General features: G+C 40.6%; 1 long non-coding RNA gene across 1 annotated transcript in view; it reads right to left on the reverse strand.

Annotated features, from left to right (window-relative positions):
* The window catches only part of LOC121930367, a 24,455-nt gene extending 1,975 nt beyond the window's left edge, over positions 1 to 22,480 (reverse strand). The window contains exons 1-3 of the long non-coding RNA XR_006103922.1: positions 20,497 to 22,480; positions 19,596 to 19,689; positions 14,646 to 14,724 (exon numbers count right to left, since the gene is read on the reverse strand). This is a non-coding gene — a long non-coding RNA (uncharacterized LOC121930367). The remainder of the gene's footprint in view (positions 1 to 14,645; positions 14,725 to 19,595; positions 19,690 to 20,496) is intronic.
* Between the last annotated feature and the right edge of the window lie 2,035 nt (positions 22,481 to 24,515).

The raw sequence follows: 24,515 nt of genomic DNA on the forward strand, positions 1-24,515 counted from the left end.
CCCCATTGCTCCCTGGACTGTCTGGGGGGTGATGAAGCAGGCATGTACTGCAAAGCCCATCTGCTGCTCAGGCGCTCAGGCAGAGGCAAAAAAATAAAAAAATTAAAAATTAAAAATAATAGTTTAAAATGGTGTTCAATGGCTCTACTCACACATTGGTCTATGAATGTGGAGCAGAGGGGAGGTTGCAGGGGGAGTAATGTGTTTACTGCATTTGGAGCTCAATGTAGTGCGATCGCCTTACCCTGCTTCCCAATCCACCGGGGGAAAGCCTATGTGAATGGAAGAAAATGGTGCCGGCAATGCAGAAAGAGAACCCAGGCCAGCCCCTTGAGCGCTGCTCCTCCCATCTCCAGGTTCCCGAATCAGACACCCTTCATTCCCATTCATTTGCCCCGAATCAGACTAGGGAGGCACAGGAAAACTCGCTAAAAAGCCACTGTTTTTTAAAACTGGTTTATTGACCTATAATTTGGGTTTTTCAGGATAATTCAATTCAGATTCGAATTCCAATGGGAATGATATCGGAGCAATGCGAGTTGAATGCACGCTTAAATGGAAACGATGCACCCATGATTCGCATCCTGATCCGTGTTATCGGTCAGTGGGAATGGGGCTTTAAACTATCCTGATATTTGCTGGAAATCACTCAGCCAAAACATCAAGGTCTACTAAATTACTCACTTGCCTGGAAGACAATTTCATTGTCCAAAAGGTGGAAGAGGCAACAAGGGGGTCAGCTATTTTAAGTCTGATCCTAACTAACAGGGATGAGCTGGTAAATGAGGTGTTAGTGGTGGGATCCTTAGGTGAGAGTGATCATATTTTACTGGAGTTTGTTATGCAGTGGAAAGGAGAAGCCAGGCATAGTCAGACACACATTCTAGGAGAGCTGATTTCAGAAAACTTAGGGAAATGCTGGGGGTGATCCCATGATCAGGAATAGTAAAGGAGAAGCAAGTTCAGGATGGATGGGCGTTTCTCAAAAGGGAGATACTGAAGGCACAATTTCAAACAGTTCCAACGAGGAGGAAAAATGGGAGGCGTTTCAAGAAACCAGGATGGATGACTGAAAAACTTTCAACTGAGCAAAGTTTTAAACACATTAGGAGGAACGTCCTGTGAGTAAGAGCTGTTCAACGGTGGAAGACACTCCCTTGGAGAGTGGTGGAGTCTCCTTCCTTGGAGGTCTTTAAACAGAGGCTGGATGGCCATCTGTCAGGGGTGCTTTGATTGAGAGTTCCTGCATGGCAGAATGCGGTTGGACTGGATGACTCTTGTGGTCTCTTCTAACTCTGTGTTTCTGTGATTCTATGATTCTTTCTCATTTATTGAAATATGTTGAAACCATCCTTCGTCCCTATGGGTGACAGGGTGGTTTACAAATATGATAAAAACAATAATAAAACCCACATTACTAGCATAAAACAAAGGAAAGCAGTACAGATAATAAAAGAGAATCAGCCTGTTGAAGTATGCAGACAAACAAAACTGATGGCACTGGTGCGTGGGTGCCAGTTGCACATCGGCTGAAGGGTTTTCCTAAGTTGGTGTGCCACAAGTGAGAAACCACTGTTATATCCCATCTTTCGCCCACAATGGGATTCCCTTGGTATTATTCAGATAGTGAAAATAATCCAGACATGATCCAGGTTGAACCTTTGTTGTTCAGATGCATTTTGAATGTGTCCGGTTAAGTTTTATTGGGGGAGGGCTGCCTGAGGTAATTGATCTCATTTTTTTTTCTTGAGTTTTTCTAAAAGATTCTCATCCTCAGTTGTGAACCACTGGAGTATATCACACGGAGGTTTTTGCAGCTCAGATCTGGGGTGACTCCTGGTTCAGCTATGCGAATTCACGTTATAACGCACATGTTTTATCACACCTGGTTGCCCTTCCATTGCCCTTCCGAATCGAGGGAGAATCAAATCCAATGCAAGTCACGTGATGCAGACTTATGCAAAGCGGAGTGAGTGCAAATTGTATTACCACACCGGTGCATACCATGCGGATTCAATGATTCGAATTGGGACCCTTGCGCATGCTCAGTGGGGGTATGAATGCATCCTGAACCTTTGCACTTCCAGGGTGAAGAAGAGAGCTTGGTTCCACTTTCACATGACTGCTAGCCTCACGTGAATGACAGCTTCACGTTTCTTCCTCCCTTCTATTTTCCCATCCCTGGCAGCCAAATTCAAATGGGTCCTCTGTATCAGAGCCCCCATCCATTTCATCCACATTTACATCTATTCTCCTGTCATTCTCATCTATTTTAGCCACATCTGCATCTATTCTCCTGTCATTCTCCTCATCTATTTCAGCTACATCTACATCTGTTCTCCTGTCATTCTCCTCATGTATTTCATCCACATCTACATCTATTCTCCTATCATTCTCCTCATGTATTTCATCCACATCTACATCTATTCTCCTGTCATTCTCCTCATCTATTTCAGCTACATCTACATCTATTCTCCTGTCATTCTCCTCATCCATTTCAGCCACATCTACATCTATCCTCCGTGTCAGAGCCCTCATCCATTTATTATTATTATTATTATTATTATTATTGAATTAATAATAATAATAATAAATTTCTTTCACTGCAAAATAATCAGTGTAGAAGCTGCAGGTTTACTTGGAAGTTAATCCTTTGCATCGGAAGGAGACCCATTTTGGAGGATTGCAGAAATGATCCAGTTTCCCTTATTCTCCATGCTCCCTAAAGTACCACCTCCCTGAATCCAATCCACTCTCCTTCCCTTTGTAACAGTTGCCTTCTCATAGGTTGTATCCACACTGGGGATTTGACACCACCTTCACTGTCCTGGCTCAGTGTTATGGAATTCTGGGAACTGGAGTTTGTTTCTCCCCCCAGCCTCCGATGGCCCCCTCCATTGCTCCCATCTCTCCCCCCAGCCTCCTGTTTCATTCCTTCCATCCTTGTCATCTACCCTTCCGAGCAACGGAAGCAATTGGGGCAAAATTGCAGCGCAGCATCATGGGAAATGTGTGACCTTGGAGGTTTGGGGGGATGTACCGGGACAGAAACAAAGTTGTATTCCACACCAGACCAATTTGGAGTAAAATTGAAGTGAGCTTAGAAGCAATTTCTGTGAATTCGCTTGTTGCCAAATTCATCAAAATGAGGAGTCACTTTGGATTTACTGCGGAAGCCCCACGGAACAAGCCCCCATAGAAAGCAATCACATGTGATATTGCATGAATTCGCAATGTGGGACCTGCAGTCACGTGGGATCAGAGCTGCAAAAAGCTGCAAAAACTTCCGTGTGATAAACACCAATGTGAATAGAACCAGGATAAGCTGGGATAAAACTCTGCATGCCTTGAATGTGTTTCGAATACATCTGCATCATCGACTCCATCTTTATTTGAGTGCTGGCACGTGTGGGCATCAAGACTCATAGAGATGCTCACAGATGTGGTTCTGTAGTGTGAACTACAAACCTGAAATGTGTGAATGAGATGATTTGCATAGTTGCACTTAAAACAACAATGTCTGAATAACCCCTTAGTAAGTTCCTAGTTAAAATCTATAAAGTCAGCGTAGTGTAGTTGTTTGGGTGTTAGACTATGCCTCTGGAGTCCAGGGTTTGATTCCCTACTCAACCATGAAACCCACTGGGTGGCCTTGGGAAAGTCACACTCTCTCAGCCTCAGGGGAAAGCAATGGCAAACCTCCTATGAACAAATCCTGCCAAGAAAACCCCATGACGGGTTCACCTTAGGGTTGCCATAAGTAGGAAACGAATTGAAGGCACACAACAACAACAAAGTTAAAATCTCTACAAGCCACATTTAAAAAAGAGCATTCTGGTATCGTATTCACTATAGAGACAACTAGTTTACTATCTGGGAAGTAAAAGCAAGATTGCTTCTTTTTCTTTTCTTTTCTTTTTAAATGTGTGCTAAAGTGCAGCAATACAAGCAACTCTAACTAATTTTATAGTTAGTATCTTGTGGTTGAATTTGCTCCACCCCGTAGCAACTGATTTGTTCTGTTACTATGGAGAGAAGTTATTTGCTCTGTTTATCCCTTCATGCATTGCTATACCCATTTTCTACTTCCTGGTTCTTTTGGCAGAAATAAAGTTTATTATATTCACACAGCCTTAAAAATGAATCCATAGTGATAATTATGTTACAGGCCTTAGTTTTCAATCTGTGTTTTTCTTTAACCCTGTTTCTTTTTTAAAAAAATATAAATTATCCATGATGCACATGTAGACAACCTCTGTGAGGAAAAAGTGTGGAAGATTACCTCCTGAACGTTAATTTTATGCATCAAAAGTCAAATTAAGGCAGCTTGACACCACTTTAACTGCTATGGCTCAATGCTACAGAATTCTGGCATTTGTGGTATTAGCCTCTGTCAGAGAGTTATGGTGCCACAATGAACTATAGATCCCAGGATTCCACAGAATGGAGCCATGATTGTTAAAGCAGTGTCAGACTGCATTAATTCTACAGTATGGCAGCAGCCAAAGACAATAATTTTACACATTCACACTAGCCAGCCTGTCCCTGGATAACATACAAACATTAACCTTCAAGATATTACAAGATGACTTCTCTATGAAAAATAGTGTATTCTGGAGACCAGAGTTCAATTCTCCACTCAGCCATGAATCCTACTAGGTGACCTTGGGCAAGTCACATGCTCTTAGCCTCAGAGAAAGGCAATGGCAAAACCTCCTTTGAACAAATCTTGCTAAGAAACCCCCACAATGTGTCCATCTTAGGGTTGCCATACGTTGGAAACAACTTGAAGGCACACAACAACATAGAATCATAGAGTTGGGAGAGACCACAAGGGTCATCCAGTTCAACCCACAATCAAAGCATCCCCGACAGATGGCCATCTAGCCTCTGCTTAAAGACCTCCAAGGAAGGAGACTCCACCACACTCTGAGGGAGTGTGATTTCTAGACCCCTCACCATTTTAGTTGCCGTCCTTGGACAAGCTCGTTTCCCAACATCCTTTTTGAATTGTGGCGCCCAGAACTGAACACAATATTGCAGGTGAAGCCTGACCAAAGCAGAAAACAGTGGCACTATTACTTCTCATGATCTAGAAATTATGCTTCTTTTGATGCAGACTAGAATCACATTGGCCTTTTTAGCTGCCACATCACACTGTTGATTCATGTTCGACTTATGGTCCACCAGGATTCCTAGATCCCTTTCACACGTAGTCTCATTAAGCCAAGTCTCCCCCATCCTATATCTGTGCATTTCAATTTTTTGCCCTAAATGCAGTACCTTGCATTTCTCCATGTTTAAATTCAGTTTGTCAGCTTTGGCCCACTTTTCTAATCTATTGAGATAATTTTTAATTTTGATACTGTCCTCTGAAGTATTAGCTACTCCTTCTAATTTGGTGTCATCTGCAAATTTGATAAGCATGCTCCTTATTCTTTCATCCAAGTAATTTATAAAGATGTTGAATAGCACTGGGCCCAGGACAGACCCCTGCAGGACCCCACTGGTCACTCCTCTCCAGGATGAAAATGAGCCATTGGCCCGGTACATACAAGCCCTTTGTGACGCCCTCATCACGTGCTAGGGTTGCCTGGGGGCGGAGCGCCCACATGCCCCGCAATGCTAACACATGATGAGGGTGTAAAAATGGCAGTGCTCTGTATACATGGGTGCTGTCATTGTTACATAAGCGCCGTGTGGCATCCGCACAGTGCTGTGCAGCACTTATGTAACAAGTGCACCAGTGGAGCACTTGTTAGGCTGCCGCCACGGCTTTAGAAGAACCTGCTTTTCACGGGTTCTTTTTCAACCGGCGGGAAGCCGCGCGGTTTGGTGGCTGTGGCTTCCCTCTGGCGGAAAAATAGACGCCAGGAGGCCATTGTTGAGCACCCTCTGGGTTCGGCTGGTCAACCAATTACAAATCCATGTGACAGTTACCTTGTCTAACCCACATTTTACAAGCTTGTTTGCAAGAATGTCATGGGGAACCTTGTCAAAGCCTGTACTGAAATCAAGATATGCTATATTCACAGTATTCCCTTCATCTTTTTTTATATAAAAAAGAGAGAGTGAGATCAGATTAGTCTGGCATGACTTGTTTATCTGAACCAACAAAAGCACAATGCATACAGCAACAATGTATACCATTACATATATGAAAATTACACAAAGTAAAAGAACCTAAAAAATACTTCAAGGTGGTATGGATTTCAAAATTAGGAATGCCCAATTTCTTAAATCTGCAGACTGTGGAAGTAAAAAAAAGTGAAGATATTCCCAAAAGAAGATTCTAGCTATGAAGTTCTACCTTCTGTACTCACATAAACAACTATGGATTAATAATACAGTCAACACGCCAGCTACATGGGAAATATGAGGAGGTATATTACTACATAGTAAAGACACCAATTGTTACCAAAATGTAAGAATCATGTCTGTACGCTACTTGTAAAATGTACAAGCAAGTAATTATATGGGAGAAAATAGCACTAAATTCAGGATCATATTGGAGAGATTTAGGAAAGTCTGTTCAGAACAAAACTCAAATGACAGTCACTGGAAGCTGTGTTTCATCACCACCACCACCACCACCACCATCATCGCTACTAGGTTTTCCTGAGGGAGACAAGCATAGAAAAAGCAAAATGACACAGTCCCCCCTTTAAATCTCAGTAAGTCAATACTTCATACAAATGTAGTCAAGTTGCATGTAAGCATATTAATTCCTCAGATAATAATATACTCTTGAACCCAGCATAAATAATATATGAACACATAGTAGAGCTTTGATACTTATTTTAATGCCTCTTGATGTAACACATTTTAGAGGGTATCCTTTAATGGACATTAATCTGTTCTATCTATACAAGCTCTGGAGCATGGAAAGCATTTCTCAGTCTTTTGGAGAAAGCTTAAGAATGCTTTCTTGTCCCAGTCTTGTGCAGGAAAAATGCAAAGTAGCTGCTCCAATCAGAGTTAAAGAGAGGCAAGCCACATCTGTAATGCAGAAATAATCCAGGTTGACACCACTTTAATTGCTGTGGCTCAGTGCTATGGAATCCTGGGATTGTAGTTTATTGTGGCACAAGAGCTCTCTGACAGAGCAGGCAAAATGTCTCACAAAACTATAATTACCAGAATCCCATAGCATTGAGCCATGGTAGTTTAAGGCTGTTATCTGCATTCCAGAAATAATTTGGGTCGACGGTACTTGTTGTGTCTCAATGCTATGAAATTCTGAGAACTGTAGTTTTGTGAGACATGTAGCCTTTTCTATGAGAGCTTTGGTGCCACAGTAAACTACAGTTTCCAAAATCCCCCCACATTATCAACAACACATTGATATTGTCCATGTTGATTGTTTCAGGGGGGGAAATCCACTTGCTGGATCCAACAAGGCTTCAGAAAAAGTCCATAGAATTGAGCCATGGCAGTTAAAGTCGTGTCAAACCGGATTATCCCTCCACTGTAGATGCAGCCAAAGCAGTGTCAACCTGAATTATTTCTGCAGCACTGATGCAGCTACAATTTTTCTCCTCTGGTCCAAAACACACTGCAGAAATAATCCAGTTTGAGACTGCTTTAACTGCCCTGGCTCAATGCTAGGGACGCGCAATGTTCGCATGTCATTGTGCGTCTGTTACATTATGAGTGAACTAGGAGGTCAGCCTTTCAAATGATTCTGCTTCAAGAAACAAATGGAACACAAAGAATACGACTAACTCAACAACACAATCATATGAAAAAGACTACCACCTGAAATCAGTCCTGTTTTCTTTGGCCACAATTCCCAGGATTCCCTATCACAGCCAGGACATTTAGCAGCATTCTGAAACTGGATTATTTCTGCAGTGTGTTTTGGACTTTTGTGTTGCCAGGGTCCTTGTCTTTGGCCAAAGCAAACAGGTAGTCTTTTTCATGTCGTATTTTGGGCTCTGTTTCCTTTGCCTACAATTCCCAGGGTTCCCTAACACTGAGCCAGGGCAGTTAAAGCATTCTCAAATGGGATTATTTCTGCAGTGTGTTTTGCACCTCTGTGTTGCCAGGGTCCTTTTCTTTTGCTAAATCAGAGGCCAAAGAAAACAGGACTGAATTTAGGAAGTAGTCTTTTCTTTTTTTCCCTGGCTTGGGAGGCAGAAAGCACAGCACCAGGCGTTGAGGAGCAGCTCTCCTTGGCAGCTCCCAACCTGCAATTAACCAGCTCCCTCTGGGAATTGGAAAGGGAGCTTCAGGGATCGATCCGATTGGTTGAGGTGGCCATCACCAGCCATCTGATTGGCTGAGAGTGAGATTGCCCCTCACTGGATTGGCCCTCGTCGGAAATGGGGTGCTGCATTTCTCTTTCCTCCCTGCAAGCCTTTCAGAGGAGGGAAGACACTGGATGGGAAACAAGCACATACTGCTCACCCCAGCCTTCTCTTTAGTCTGTGGCAGCAAGAGCTGCTCTTCCATGGTGCAGGCAGGATTTTAGCACCATGACATTTATAGGGAAACTGGGACCTCACCATCTGGAGAGAGCTTTCTGATCCACCAGCTGCTGAAGCCTCGCCCAGCCTTGGAGGGTTACATAAAAAGAAAAGGTCGTCCATGCTGCCTCAAATTAAAGGGATGCTGCCAAATCATTTGAGCCTAAATACTTCACGTTCAGATTTATTCCCAGAGGTATCAGTCCAGGGCTAGCCAGATTGGGCCATGTAGCCAAGTACAACAACATCCAGAATCCACAAAAAGTGGGGAGAAGCCACACATTAAATCTTAAGGTACAGTAGCATCCATAATCCACCAGACAGGGAGCCTTTGATTGGCCAACCAAAATGCACAAAATACTGTTGTTGTTTTTAAAGGCACAAAATATATGTTTCAACCAAAATACATGTTGCAAACTAAAATTCACAAAACTAAAATACATGTTTTTGTACACCAAAATGTACAAAATTACTTTTTTTAATCCACAAAATACACGTGTTGCCAAGCAAAAGGTACAAAATACTTTTTTAAATGCACAAAATCCATCTTGCAACATGTATTTTGTGCATTTGGGTTGGCCAATCAAGGCCCAACTGTTTGGTGGATTTTGGATGTTAATTGTACTTTTAAGATTTATTGTCTGGCTTTCCCTCCCCACCTTCTCCTGCTTGAAATCAAATCCACTAAGCTTTGCATTGTTCAGGGAAGGTTTCTTTCACATTCCTTTGCATGGTGCTAGGGGGAAAAAAGAAACAAGAAACACAGAACAACAGACCTGAAAGTGAAAATGCTTCGAAAATGAAAATACAAAATGGATAATGTCAGGCTCTTTCTCTTTTTTCTTCTTCTATTAGGCTGAACGAAAGAGACCGCCTACTATTCAGTTCCTGGTGCTATTCCATGGGCCAAACAAAAAGAGAACTGATTCACCATTGATGAATAAAACCCACGATTGCGTGGAAAAAAGCAAGCACAACGCAGGCAGCCCTCTCTGGAAGTTAACCTCCTCTGCTCTGGAAGCTTTTCCCTCTAATCCCAGAGGACTGGGGGAGTGGTTCTGGTTCTTCGGTTTGTATACAACGTATTTGCTAAAGTCACTCTCTCTTATTGTTTTGCAAGGTACATGGCTGAAATAGAGCAATCAGCCAGGCTTTAGGTCTTGGCACAGGTGAGTTTTGGCCAGGTGTCTTGAGATATCCATCGTGATTTGCCAATAACAACAATATATTGGTTGCATTTTGATTAAATAGGACTGAGAGAAATGCATTCTTTGTGTAAAAAGATAGTACAGAAAATAAATATTTTGCTGTACAATGAATGTCTTAAGGAAGCTGCCAAGTATTCCAGCTGGGCAGATAGGAAAGGAGGCTCCTAAGAAGTTAGAATGGGAAGGAGTTGGTCCTGAATCCTTGAGAAAAGCAGTTTAACCAGGTGTTGTTATGGGTTTGTTTAGCATATGAGGACAACATCCTCTGGGCAGTAGACCAAACACAGCAATCCTGGGGGAGTCTCAAAGCAGACTCCCAAGTAAAAGCAGTCTGGATTTTCAGTTCATAAAATAAACCAATGTCTTTTGAGGGCTGGGCTGTAAAGGCAGGAATAGCCAGTGCTCAGTGCTTGGGAGCTGATACCAGAAATATCAGGTGCTTCCCAGTGCTAATAGACTGCTAACACTCAGATATCTGGATACTTTCTCAATACAGTACCTTGAATCTCTGATACCCTGATAGATGCCATATATCAGGCTATAAATAGTATGGTCAGTATAGGCAATGTGATAGCCTATCTTGACTTAAATAAAAGGTATGTTAATATACTACAGTGTTGAAAAATGCTAAAAAATATCTGAAATATACTAGTAAATTACTAAATTGTTTACCATAAAAATGTACAGTACTATCAAATCTCTAAATGCCTCTAAAATGAGTGTGGATCACAGGTGGAGAAAAACTGACTTTCCAGTAGCAAAAGTATAAATCTTTTAGCAGTGAAAGGGGTGCAAAAATATCTCCTTCCGTTTACCATTTGTTAATTTTCAAGGAACAGATAATAATTCAAAAGAATATGCATGTCCCTGAATATCAAGTCACTTTCCAAAACCAAATTTACTTGTGTGATTATTTTCTCACAAAATATAGCTAGTATGTGACAACTCCAATACAGATGCATTAAGAAAGCATTAGTAAAACAGTCAGTTCTCCACATCCATGGCTTCAAACATCCATCGCTTGAATTTTTTTAAAAAAATATTTTAAATTCCAGAAAGCAAACTCTGATTTTGCCTTTTTACGTAAGGGACAGCATTTTATTACACCAGTGTATTTAATGAGACTTCAGCATCCATGGATTCTGTTATCCACACAGGGTTCTGGAACCAAACCCAGTGGATGCAGAGGCCCATTGTACTACATCTCCAACAATCTGCTGATTTAACAGTCCCTTTCTTTAATAAACATTGTGATGATCAATATACCCAAAAGAGCAATTTCTGCTGTACAAAACATAGTTGGAGAGCCATAACCATACTAGTTATAGATGTCAAAACCAATGGCCATTAGAATCATAGAATCATAGAGTTGGAAGAGACCCCAAGGGCCATCCAGTCCAACCCCCTGCCATGCAGGAAATCTCAATTAAAGTACCCCCGACAGATGGCCATCCAGTTCTGCTTAAAGACCTCCAAAGAAGGAAACTCCACTACTCTCCAAAAGACTGATAGGAAGTTCCTTCTAATGTTTAAGTGGAATCTCTTTTCTTGTAGTTTGTATACATTGCTCTGCGTCCATGGACTAGCTGGAACTGGTTATTCCAAACCTCTGTTTCATTTTTTTCTGTAAACTTCACATGTCATATTTATTTACAGATAGCAGACATTGATACTGTATATATAAATTATTGGTTTGGATACTTAGTGGGCCTCAGTTAATGTCTTTAGTATGTTCAAATGTGGATATGTCAAAAAATTCTGGACCACCCATGGATAAGGGAAAACACAGGTTTAATGGTGGGTGTGACATGCTAATGTGGCTGCATGCACACACACCCATTGAAAGCAACAGGGCTTTCCATCTGAAGATGTTTAAATCTGCAGATGGCAATCCCATGGATATTGAGAGCCCACTGAATAAGCTCTCTCAATTTCTAGTTGAAAATCGGAATGCAAAGTCAACAATTCATGTAGAAATTTATTTTTAACAATCTGTTAAAAAACATCAACTTCCAAGTCAACAATCTGTAGATTAGCACATCAGGTAAGAGGCTCTAACTGGGAAATCTGGGGGGAAAAGTCATATGTGGTTTCATCTCAGTATGTTGTGTAGCATGGTAAACATTTGGTCCATGACCATGATAACTACACTATTTGAATGCTTTACTGGGACAGGTGTGGGAAGAGTTGGTGGTCTGACAGATCAAAAATTTTGGAGCTGAAACTAAGGTCCCAGATAAAGTTAAAAGGTTTTTAACAATCAAATTTGGTGACAATCTCTAAGGGATTTTGTTGTTTTTAAAAAAGTCTTCTCTTACATTTATACAAAACTGCTGCATACTCCAACAAGACAAGAACAAATATAGAAACAATGCAGTTTGACACCACTTTAATGGCCTACAGAATCCTGGGGTTTGTAGTTTTGTGAAACACCAGCACTCTTTGGCAGGGAAGAGTAAAGACTTTGTAAAACTACAAATCCTAGGATTCCATAGGATGGAACTATATTGTGTCAAACTGCATTATTTCTACAGAGTAGATGCACCCAGCAACTTTAAAACCAAAAACAAGATGAAAGCAGCTAAGAGTAAAAGCAAAACAGAGTTCAGTCCAGATAATAAAGGTCTAATTAAAGTAATAGTCCCTGGGAAATTTGTTACTTAAATGTTTCTCCAATTACATCCAAGGTTTACACAAAGATTGTACAAAATGCCTCCTGAGTTTGAATTCCAATCAAGTGAAAACAGGAAGAAAAAAAAAATAGAGTCAGAAACAACCACTGAAGGGGACACAGCAAAACAGAAGACAACCCAAACATAAAATACCCTATTAAGATGGTAATTTCTGCGGAGTTTGTTGTTTAAAAGATGAAACTAAAGGAGAGATTGAATACAGTGACTAATCATTTATTCATCCCAACTGGATGAAGCATGTATGTAATTTTGATCTTGCTTAAGAGTTAAGAATTATAAAGGCAACAGAAGGCTTTGAAATACCTGGGGGCTACTTAAGAATGGGCAAAATGTCCTCAACCTGTGTGCTTAGATATTATCTACATTTCTGTTTTGTGTATTTCTCTGATTCCTCACATTTTGAATTTATTCCAGTTTGGCTTAACTGGGCAGATATGGAAGGGGGCTCTTAAAAAGTTAGAATGGAAAGGAGTCAGTCCTGAATCTTTGCATCCCCCACTCACCCATCAGTAGTTAGCTGCAACATAAACATACACACAACCCCTGCAATAGGTTTACTACATAAGCCCCAATGTGTAAAATGAGAGCCAACATGGAGTAGTGGTTTGAGTGTTGGACTATGGAGTTTATCACACGGGAGGAATTTCTCTTAATTTAAAATGAAAAAAGGGGGGGCCAGAACACATTCACGTGAATTCGCTAGTACAGCAAATATACATGAATTCGAATTGCATTCAAACTGATTTCTCATTGCCCAAAAATAGCTTGCCATTTCCCGAAATTGCGTGTGGTAGTCTATCACGCCATAACGTGAAACCCCATGATTGTGTTTGGATTGCCATTGGATTATACATCCAATTTCCCTTGTGTGATAAACTCCTATGACTCTGGGGACAAGGGTTTGATTCCCAGCTTGGCCATGAAACCCAGTGGGTAACTTTGGATAAGATGCTCTCAACCTCAGGAGAAAGCAATGGCAAACCCCCTCTGAACAAATCTTGCAAAGAAAACCGCATGATAGGTTTGTCTTAAGCCCCATTCCCACTGGGCATATAAAGCGATATATTTCGCTTTGATTCTGACTCGGATCTTTTTTTCGAGTCGCATTCAAATCTAGTCCTTCACTCCCATTATGAAAGGGTGCAAACGGACTCATGGGTTTTTTGACCCAGGTTCTCGTTCCCACTGAAATTTTCTCGGTTGTAATTTGAAGTGGACTTTTTTTCTCCCCATTCCCATTGCCCTTCCGGAACCTATTTTTTTAAAAGCAGCTGTCAGTCAAGCACCTAGGCGCGTGACGTCACAGCCAATCAATCGCTTAGGCGCTTTTCCCCTCTGGAAAAGAGAGAAGGAGCCTCCATCCCTCTAAGTCCCATTGCCTCCCAAGCTGTCCTGTGTCTTCCCAGAGCCCCTCTGGAAATGGGAGAAGGAGCCTCTATTCCCCCAAGTCCCTTTGCTTCCCAAGCTCTCCATGGGGATCAGATCCAAATTCCAATGGGAACGAAATCGGTGTAATGAGGCTCAAATGAGTGCTCAAATGGAACGATGTCCCCATAATCCAAGTCTTGATCTGCTTTATATGCCAGTGGGAATGGGGCCTTAGAGTCGCCATAAGTCGGAAATGATTTGGAAGTCACACAACAACAACCGTGTATAGAACTGCAGCTACAGTAGCCCATCACACCAAGCATATTTGTCAATGGCTATCTGTAGCAGAAAATATTAGGCACCTGCCTCAGGGAATAGATGCTGTGCACCAGCAAAGGGCAGTTTTGAGTTACAAAATAATATCAGGGTGTGGGGGATTTGAATGTCAGTATTTACTAGACAGGTATACCTCAGTTAACAAAGTGGATGAGTTCCTGGACAACTTTAACAGGAAATCTGGTATCATAGGTGGAAATAACATTAAAAGAATAGGCATAGATTCATACACCACAAAAAAAGGAGTAATTCAACATGTCTTAGCAAACCTTTTATCCAAAGCATCATGCATGTGTGAAATGAAACATCCAAGTCAGATAAGCCTTGCATATGTAAAGAATATCACTCTGAACCTTCTAGAAACTACTGAAGGCTTCCTGGAAAATGCATTCTCTCATCAGATACACAATTTACTACACTGCACTGGTTGAAGTGGGATAAGTTGGAGGAAGTTATTTGGACGAGATCACAAAAGTAATGAGACAAAGAGATTATAGAAATAAGGAATTCAAAATGTATGAGCCAAGTAGAGTGACACCAAACAAAGATATACTGAGAATGAAGAAACTTACCATGGTCTGGTAGTGCACAGTTCAGTAGCAGTTCAATGCCTGAATGGTAGATTGCTGGGAGCACCTGGTCATCATTGAGCTTTGTGAAGAAAGATAATCATTTGAGTTAATTGCATAAATAATAAAGGCAAAGAAACCAATGACTAAGTCTAAGGTCAATAGTTCCCCTATGCCAGTATGAATTGTATGCATGCATTAAACTAGGCCAGGTTAGAAGTACATCTTATCTTTAGGTCAGTGTAGATGATGGGCCTGTGTTGGAAATCAATGCATCATTCTTCTAATTGGACATGTCCTTCCTTTGGGCTCTCCCACCAGGTTCTTTCATCACACTACTGGCTATTTAATTCTGTCGCTTTCTATTGCTTGTAACTATGGCCATGTCTGCACTAGTAATGTACAACAGTTTCAGAGCCTTCACACTGTCCCTTATCTTGCTCAAGGAATGCCATGGAAATTGTGTGTCTAGATAGTGGTCAAAATTTCTAACAAATAATTTTCAGTCATTCATGATGATAATTCTCCAATATAGAGAGAAACAATCATGTTCTTTTTTTTAAATTTCAGACCCAAGTACTTTTGAAGTGCAGATATGCCCCAAGCCCTCAATTCCCAAGGAACTGACTTTGGCATGAGTGTTAATCTCATTATTATTGTTGTTATAATTTATTTTAAAAGCCTATCACTACATATGGCACATTACAAATAAAAGCAGGGGAAAGCCATCTTAGTTCCCTGCCCTCAGGCTTACAATTTCATTGAACTCAATTTGATTTATTTCTTAATGGACATACTTAATGTTGCAATCATATTAGTTTGGTTTTATTCTTTTTTTCCTTGTTGGCAAAATACAAGCCCCTTGGTGACAATGTCAAATGGCCATTTCCCTCTCTTCTGTCAGATAAACAATATGGACATCACAATAGGCAAATCACATTTTAAAACCCTATAATGTATAAATTACACTTTGTTCACTTGTAACTGACTGCTCCTGACAGATTAACAACTAAATTTGATGATCCTGCATACAGGAGCTTCATCCGCACTGTAGGAATAATCCCAATTTGTTCCCACTTTAACTGTCATGGCTTTATGCTATGGAATTCTGGGAATGGTAGCTTGTGGCACCAGATTGAAGCAAAACCACAACAAACTACCATTCCCAGAATTCCACAGTATGGAGCCATGGCAGTTAAGTGGGGCCAAACCGGATTGTTCGTAAAGTGCAAATGCAGCCTAGGAAACTGGATAGAGCTGTTTGCTTTCCTACCAGCCAGCCCTTCAAGGCCTTGCAGATTGCTAAACCAGGCAAAGCAGTTTTGTTCTTTTCAGCCAAGTGAGCTCCCCCACTGTCAGTCGGCTTTGCCTCTGACTCTGTCATGTACACTTAGCTATACTCTTTGATGCTATTTCTTCATTGCATCACTTTGGAAGTCTGGTTGCTATAGCAACTGAGCACAGCTTTAACAATCTGTTTGTGGTCCACCTATTTCAAGTAGACATTATTCTGGATTTCTTCATATTTCAGTGCCTGCTATTTAGTTAGGCATGCAGCACAGGAGATAAAGAGATTCAGTTCTATCTCCAGTGACTTTTTCAGAGCCAGGGGGGCAGTCACACCACATGGGCTTACCACTACATAGATGTATCTGCTACATGGATGTGTCTGTTCTCATCCAACAGATGAGATGTGGAGGTGCACTTTTAATAAGATAATTATCACAATTTGTAGTTTCTGCACGCCAGTTCCTTCTGCTCTCCCTGGCTGCATCCACACTGCAGAACAAATTGAATTTGACACCACTTTAACTGCCCTGGCTCAATGCTTGGGAATACTGGGAATTATAGTTTTGTGAGACATTTAGCCTTTTCTGTCAGAGAGCTGGTGGTGGCATAAATGGATTTCCACATGCAGAACCAGCGCACATGTGGATGCACTGCCGATGTGTGTTGAAGTAGGAAAAGTAGCTCACAAATGGGCACTGACCATGTGTATGAACAACAAAGTACAAAGACTAACTCTTTAATTTGCATTGTCATAGTGAACTGAATATTACATTGACATTGCTCATTGTGAAGACAACCATGTGCATTGACCACATACATTGTACTATGAGGTTACTCAGTATGGAGGTTGTACAATGACAACATAACTCAGTGGGTGTCTATTTATGGTATGATGGATCTCGGCCTTAGCCTCCATATAAATGGGCATATCAATTTACAATGACAAAATATTAGTATTTTGTATTAAAGGCATGAGTCCCAGTCCAGCAAATTTAGGAAATCCCATTATAGTTCTTTGATGGGTAACCTAATGAAATTCAACATACCAATGCTTAAACCCAATACAAAAATTTTAAAAGAATTCTATGCTAGAAGATCAGTTTTATGTTCAGCAGTGGGCAGGTACATACTATTTAGTTATTCTGGTCAGAGAAAGGTACAAGCACACTTCAGTGAACAATGCCTCTGACAAAGAAATTCTTTTTAGAAGGTTTTTTTAATGCCTGCCCAGGCCTCCCTTTTCTTCCTCATCCTCTATCTAACTGGAAGATTTTTAGCAGCATCAACATTGGGAGGAGGATGAAGGACAGCTGGAGAAACAGTTTTTATATGCCAATTTGCAGTAGCATATCTGCAATAAACAGTAACAGCTTGCACTGGGAAATAATGGGTTTCTGCTGTAGCTGATCCTACTGTAACTGTGTGTTCCTGCCTTCAACAAGCAGAAAAACAAAAGTTGTTTCCAAAATACTTTACTGAGCATGCATAAACAGCAAAAGATAGAGAAATCAGAATAGCACATAAGCCTACTTCTCTATTTAGTCCTAGCATGTTAAGGGGAAAAAAGGATTTAGATCTATAGATTTGGTCACTAAAATGGAAATAATAAGAAAAGTGGAGGCTGGTGAAAGAAAAAAAACTAATCATACGAGGCAAGTAAATTGAAAATCCTTCAATTGGGGCTTATTGCATGATGCCATTGCTATCCTGTTATTCTCCCTTGCAAGACCATCTTGAAAGCATTTTGAAAAACTTATCTGAAAACAGTGCTATAGTGGGAGGAGAGCTTGGTCTGATAAGCCCCCCAGATTTTGTATCACAAGACCAAATACTGTATGAATGAAATTAATTGGTGTTCTTGGAGAAATCACTTGAAGTCTCTCCTACCTTACAAGACTCAAGTCATGATCTCAGCCTCACCTACCTCACAAGGGAAATTACGGAGAACTAAGAAATTACAATTTTCAAGCCAGCTTGACAGTTATGCCATGAATTTTCACTTCATAATTTTCTCTCTCGTTCAGTCTGACATATATGGGCAGGTTTCACTGATGAAGAATTCCCATGGACCAAGATGAACTGGTTTTAAAAGCAGGTTTTGAATCCTGACAGTCCTCTTCTTCTGATGAGCTTTGGTTCACATTAAACACTGAGCCTAGGAGGTTCCTAAACCAGTACCTCCATTTTAAAGGAGTTCATAAAGGTTAGGAAAAAGGTGACTATAGAGAGCTCCTGCCACTCAGAGTGGTACGATATGACTCACTTCCCAAAACTGTAATCTAAATAGCTAATTCGTGCACTAATATGCAGCACATGAGAAGCCCTACATGTGCTATTTTCAAGATAATGCTGTTCCAGAGGCATCTCAGTTTTGCCTGAATTTGGCTAGATGTCCTCTGCTTTGACAGGCTCTTGCCTATTAAACAATAAAAAAGAGATGTAGGGGAAATGTGCTTCAAGAAGGCAGATGGTTCTATGTCCTTTATTGCTGGAAAGGAAACTTTTGTCCACATTTTCCCTTGCTACAGAACTTCTGGTCTATGATGCAATGTTTGTTTATCAGTGAGAAGTTATCACATTTGTTTACCTACCCCGAAAATGCTTGAACACAGGCACAGAGGAGAAAATTAATGGGAGGTGGAACAGTTATAATAGTGGTTGAGCAATAAAAGTTTGCATGAGAAGGGGAATAAGGACTAGCTAATAAAACTAAAGAAGTACTGCATGAAACTGATGATAAATCCTATAATTTGACATTGTCTGTTCAAAAATAATTGGGGTTTGGAAACAGGTTAATTATTGACATCTATCTGCACAGATTCTGAGTAAGTCATGAAAGCATCTGCTTTTCCTCTGAACAGGGAAAAGTGAGAAGAGCAATACCAATTGCAAACAGTTGGTAAAACAACATGACAGTCGTATCTGTAGAAAATGCTTTTGTAACCTAAATTGATCATCATATAACTTATATGAATAAAACAGATTATATGAATGGAGCACTTAATACTCAATAGGCATATCTGTGTGGTTTCGCTCTTTAAACTATTATGTGCTTAATTTGTTATCATCAATACTAGAGTGGTGAGGAACTGCTCAAGAAATAAGAAAAAAAGGTTTATTAGCAGATTAAATGTAAACACACTAATTATGGTGTCCTTTAAACTGATAATAAATTGAACTACACAGGGAAGGCTTGGGGAAAAATAGATAAGCGTTCAACATGAATGAAGCATCTTGGAATTCTGTTCTGAGTGATGCATTGGCATTTTTTTGGCATTTGCTTATATATTGTATTATATTCAGAAGTAGGTGTGTGTGTGTGTGTGAGAGAGAGAGAGAGAGAGGGGGGGGCTTCAATTTACCAGTCAACTGATGGTGACCCCATAAATTTCATAGGATTTTCTTAGTCAGGGAGTACTCAGAAGTGGTTTGCCATTGTCTTCTTCTGAGATATAGACTACAGCACTTGGTATTCCTTGTTGCTCCTCATACAAGTACTAACCATCTCTTACCCTGCTTAGATCTCAAGATGGGATCTAGTGCCTTCAGGTATTTAAAATTTATAGTGACAGTTATAAAGTGCTAATTTATGCTGGGGAACAGATCAGAGATCCCAGGTTGACAAATCAGGATATGTATATATTTGTTATAAAGTCCATCTACCTTAACAGTCACCACACTGTAGTCTTGTACATAGCTGTAGGGCATTTCCAGATGGAGGGGTCGTCATACTGTGATGCTGTTACATCTTTTTCTCCTTAGCAGATTTTGTTGTGATAAAGAAAAAGGCAGAAGCAGCAGTGGAAAAACAAGGGAGGATTGTGTTAGAAAATGAAAGCATCATAAAAATAAAGCAACTTCCCCCCCACCCCCCACTATGGACAAAATCCTTTTCACAATCTTGCCTGAAGGAAACAAACATAGGAAAAGCACATGCACATTAACCATATATTTAATCTCTAGCATGTTAGCAGGAGAGCAGTAAGCTGTATACTGTACTTGGAAAGAGTAACCCATTTTCTGTATGCATTTTTTTTTTGGTATTCATTTTATCCATGCATAAAATGGCATTTGTATTAATAGGAAATGTCATTGCCCATATTACTCCATAACAAAATAATATTTTTTCTCTTTTTTGTGGGAGAATATATGTGAAATCTAATGGATAGTTCTTACAGGCCCCTCATATTTGGAATAAATCTCATAGGGAAATATTTGCCCGGCATTTGGATTGGTTATATAAGAGAGGAAAAAATAGTTTTTGTGTAATGTGAAATTAAACAATCCACCAGACAGATCGATATGTATTTTCAGGACACGGCTCCAATACACTTGGGGCTGCTGTACACACCATGGAAAATTGACTGATGCAACAAGAGAAAAATTGTCTGTGTGAAAAGATTCCACCATTTGCTTATACTGTAATTTGCTTAACTAAAAGAGCAATTCTACATTCTCAGGCATCAATCTCATTGAGTTCAATGGTTGGTGTATGTGTGGGCATATGCATGCTTTCAGGCTGCCTGTCCACATGACTCATATATAAAATTAAGGATTATGTTACCTGCTGTAAATCACAAAGAGGAGCCAGCATGGTGTAGTGATCTGAGTGCTGGACTACAACTCTGGGGGCCAGGGTTCAAATCTCTGATGAGCCATGGAAATAAGTCACACTCTCTCAGCAAGGGGGGGGAGATAATAGAAATATTGTTTGTATGGTTCATATCTGAAGTAACCTCCTCCTCCTCCTTGTAAAATCATTAAATTCTCGGTCTAAAATTACTTAACATCATCACTGTATTCATATATAAAATTCAAAGAGGAAGTTAAACATTCTGAGGCACAGAGCTGCATTCTTACATATATGTTACAAGTTTTAATCTCTCCAGCAATTTGTATTATCACCATATGTTTCACTTTAATGCCAAGGCCCTACATAGTCAAGTGTAGCATAAAAGATGTGTATGTGGAACTCAGCTGCAGCTCCCCCATCTTCACCCTTGGACTCATCATAGCCAGATGTAGACTGAGAACATCTTCTGCCAAAATGTGCTAAAGTCCTTTGGAGATCTCAGCAGATTATGTCTTTGGCCTGCACCTGACTATGAGATTTTCTCCAATCCCCTCCATTCTCCACCAGCAACAGAATGGCCATGGGAGGGGGCTATTACAGTACAATAGTGAACTGGGGGGGGGCATTGGATGCTGAGTAGGGATGAAAAGACTAGCAATATCTGCAATGATTACAAAAATGCATATGCAGCCATAAAATGGACTTACACATGCTTATGTCACTAACAAGATGCTAGGCATACAGTGCAATTAGTGACATATGTGCAGGACAAAATACATTATAAACAACAAAAGCACAAATAGTTGGCAATGACTACAATTACAAACTTTCAATGTTTATATGTGTCCAGCATGGCATGTGGATGCAGTCTTATCTCTTCACAAGATAAAGGCAGAAACTGATGTATATGTTTCCAGAGTACTTAATGGTTATTGATCTCTGTCTTCTTTCTATATTTCTCATGTGACTGAGAATATCCAGTACAGTGGACCCTTCCCATCTGTGGGGATTTGGTTCCTCCACCACCATCCCCAGGATGGCAAAAAACACTGACAGGTGCATCTCATATTATTCAATGGTGGCAACATGTTCATGGAAATGTCAGTATGCATGCACTGCCATTTAATAATATGGGATGTGGCAGTCCCTGGGAGGTTAAATCCACAGATTGCCAGCTCACCAATATGAAAAGCCCAGTGCATTCATGAAAGGCAATTGGTTTGTGTGCCTTGGTTTTCATTAGGGCAATTACTCTCTGCTAGCTTTTAGTATGAACTTTAAAAAGGGACCATCCAGCTTGCTGAACTTATTTTTAGGATATGGTGTGGCACATTGGAAAGATCTGTTTAAGCCTGGACAAAGATCCAGAACAGATTCACAGTTCCAGTGACATCCGATCCCTCAGCCTCCACTAGTGTGGGATATATCTATGCCAGTGCTGCACCTTCTATGTCATGTGAATTGTGGTACTGCTATGGTTCTCCTCTGTGCATTTCACTTTTCTCATAGGAATACTAAATGCAGACAGTATTGGGCAGCTTGAAGGGTACCTAAAAGGACATGTCAACCCTATCATATCTGGTAATGAGAAACATGATCCAAGAGGCATTCCCTGAACATTGACTAGACAATGTAAGACCACTCCAGTGTTTAGATCAGATTAACCATGCCAACAATACACTTTAGAACATGTGTCAGTTTTTTTCTGAATCTATATATAAATTCACTAAAATTTGTAATAACCCTTGTTTGCTCACTGCCTTGGTTTTGTGGAAGAAATGGAGGCATCTCTTGGCTCCGTACCCTTCCCCTTTACGGCCTTTTCTTACTCACCCTCTTTTCCAGAGCCCAGAAAAATAGGCACAAGTTCGAAGTTGGGAGGTTTTTGACCTGTATACAGTTAGGGACCTGTTCCACAATGGGACGACTATCACAATGGAGCAACTAATCTGTGCTCTGGTCATCAGAACTGGTATCAAATAATACAGATACATTTATTCTTAAAGAAACTGCTTCAGATACAGGAATATCCTCGTCCACTTACTTTTTTTGAAAACATGTGCATCTCTCTGGCTATATATTCTAAAGGCCAAATAGCATGCATATATAATTGTCTGCTAGAAGAAACATTTCGGAACTCAACACTTCATAAGGCAGGATGGGAAGCAGAACTTTCCCTTTCAATTGATAGTAAGACCTGGTAAAATATATGGACTCATTTACCATTTAAAACTAGTTCCATTGCCATTAAAGAGAATACTATCAAGTTGGTCCATCAGTGGTACCTCACCCCAGTCAAATTGGCTCAAATTGGACTAGGACTCTGAGAGACCTGCATTGCAGTCCTTGCTCATCTATGGAGACCCAGTGGCTAACATTGGGCAACTCACAATTTTCTCAGTGTAAGAGGAAGACAATGGCAATCCTCTCAATAAATCTTGCCAAGGAAGTTCTGCAGTGGGGGTGCCATATGTTGAAGTCAACTTGAAGGCAATAGAACAATGTAAAGAGGGTATATTCTTTCACAAACAATAGTAGAAAAAAGCTATTTCTTGTTAATATTCTTTTCCAGCAATACACAAGCAAAATAATAATAATTAATCTGGAGTAGTTATAAAAATGCATGGGGATATGAGTTGAGACATTAACTTAGGTCCAACACACACTGCAGAAATAACCCAGTTTAGATCACTTTAACTACCATGGCTCACTGCTGGGGAATCCTGGGAATTGTAGTTTATTGTGGCACCAGAGCTCTCTGACAGAGAAGGCTAAATGTCCTGCAAAACTACAATTCCCAGAATTCCTAGCATTAAGCCAGTGCAATTAAAGCGGTCTCAAACTGGATTATTTCTGCAGTGTGCGTTGGACCTTAGTTACCTAAATTATAATTGCATTCCACCTTTCTCACCAAATGGGACTCAAAGTGTCTCAGGCGGGGTACAGACCGCCGCTTTGCGGCGCTCTGCCGCCGCCGCCAGTAGGTCCGCGGGGGAGCCGGAGCCTTCAGACGGTCCGACTCCCGCGCGGACCGAAAAAAGAAGCTCCAAAATGGAGCTTCTTTTACCGTCGCGTTTGCGACGTAGCGAGGCGCCAGGGGCGCGCTCGCTACGTCACAAGCGGCGCGACACGTCTGGACGCTGTGCGTCCAGTACGTAAAGATGGCGGCGCCCGTGTGTACAGGGCGCCGCCATCTTGTACGTATTCAATACGTACTAGGGTTAGGGGGGTGCGGAAGCACCGCCTCTTCCTAACCCTAGTACGTATTGTATACGTACTATTTGGCGGTCTGTAAACCGCCTCAGAGTAATTTAGAATCAAAATACAATTAACACATAAAACAATATCAGTTATTAAAATTGAATTAAATCATATGTCCAATTCATAACAAGCAACAAAAATCCATTTAAAAATAATTGAGAAGATACAATATCCAAAAAGTAACAAGCCCTGGTAAAAAAATCCTTAGCAGTCACTTGCCAAAGGACTGCTTGAATGCAGACTATAGCTACTGGTAGAATAGGGAGGGGAACAGGTTCCAGAGACTAAGGACCTGCTGGAAGCCAAAGTGATTGTAGAATTTTTATAAACTGGACCTTTATAAACTGTCCACAGGTTTAGACTTTTCTATAAAATATTACCCTGGCTGCTTCACACATATTTATATAGGGATGTAGCCTTCCATTTGTTACACTCTTGAATTAGTTATACGTATTCTTTCTTTCTTTCTCAAGTGCACACACACACACACACATACTTATTAACACATTTTTTCCAGTCCTCCTTTTGGTTGTCAATGTTTTTTTCTAATCAAGAAAAGAAATGTAGACAAAAACGAGGGAATAGCTATATTATAGCTTTTGACTTCTAACACTAGAAGCTATTCATTTGGAAGCACTTTCTACCCACATGGGTACTTTTGTGCTGGTTGGCTACCATCAACAAGAAAGTGCAATCTATATAAGGCTGGTATATAAGCAATCTGGTTGTCTGGCTGTGGCAAGGTCTGA

This window comes from Sceloporus undulatus, chromosome 5 (genome assembly GCF_019175285.1).
Source record: "Sceloporus undulatus isolate JIND9_A2432 ecotype Alabama chromosome 5, SceUnd_v1.1, whole genome shotgun sequence".
Classification (NCBI taxonomy): domain Eukaryota; kingdom Metazoa; phylum Chordata; class Lepidosauria; order Squamata; family Phrynosomatidae; genus Sceloporus; species Sceloporus undulatus.